Here is a 1,046-nt window from a genome sequence, read left to right on the forward strand (position 1 = left end):
AAGCTCAAATCCAGTACTTTGGCCACCTCATGCGAAGAGTTGACTCATTGGAAAAGACTCTGATGCTGGGAAGGACTGGGGGCAGGAGAAGGGGACGACAGAGGATGAGATGGCTGGATGGCATCACCGACTTTATGGATATGAGTTTGAGTGAACTCTGGGAGATGGTGATGGACAGGGAGGCCTGGCGTGCTGCAGTTCATGGGGTCACAAAGAGTCAGACATGACTGAGTGACTGAACTGAACTGAACTGAATCTCAAACTTCTAACACTTTCCTTCCTCACTCTAGAAGTTCTTTTCCTTTTAGCCAAACAAATGGCCAAACAAATGGTGACAATACAAATCTAGGGCTGCAACCTTCAAGGATGGTTCCACTCAGAATAAATTCTTACCACTTCTTTTAGAACATTTAGTATTGTTTTTCTCAAGACCTTAATTTTCTTATTATATATTGTTTTTAGAATCCAATTACCAGAACGTAAGTAACCTAAAATTGTTCTTCTTTTGTTTTTATTTTACTATCTTCAAAGAAGTTCAGTAATTCTTATTATTCTGAGGGAAAAGAAAATCTTCCCTAGAATAAGGTTATATAGATTGCATGCAACTGTTTCTATGCTGAGAAATAAATTTTCACATTTTATGGTATTTTGTGAAGTGCTATTTATTATGATGATCTAATATAGTAAAATCACTCTGTGACTATGTGTTTCCATGTACTACTTAGGAATTCTATCTCATTTTCCTCCATTTAAAATATTCATATTTAGTTAATGCACAATAAATTAATATGTGAATTTAGGAATCTGATTTTACTATACTGTATTCATGGTGACAATCACCATACAATTCCCTTTATTAAGAAAATTCAGCCTCTTTTCAGTGATTTGCAGTGCCACCTCTCTGTATAGATCTGTTTCTAGCATCTTCATATTCTGCAGTGTTGCTCTATCTTCTGACTCCTCTTCTGTACATCTACACTACATCTTTTCTTCAGAATTTTTTTTGGCATTCTTTGTTGTTTGTCAGACATCTGGATTTTAGATTT

The sequence above is a fragment of the Bison bison genome, unplaced genomic scaffold (genome assembly GCF_000754665.1).
Source record: "Bison bison bison isolate TAMUID 2011002044 unplaced genomic scaffold, Bison_UMD1.0 scf7180017846031, whole genome shotgun sequence".
Lineage (NCBI taxonomy): Eukaryota > Metazoa > Chordata > Mammalia > Artiodactyla > Bovidae > Bison > Bison bison.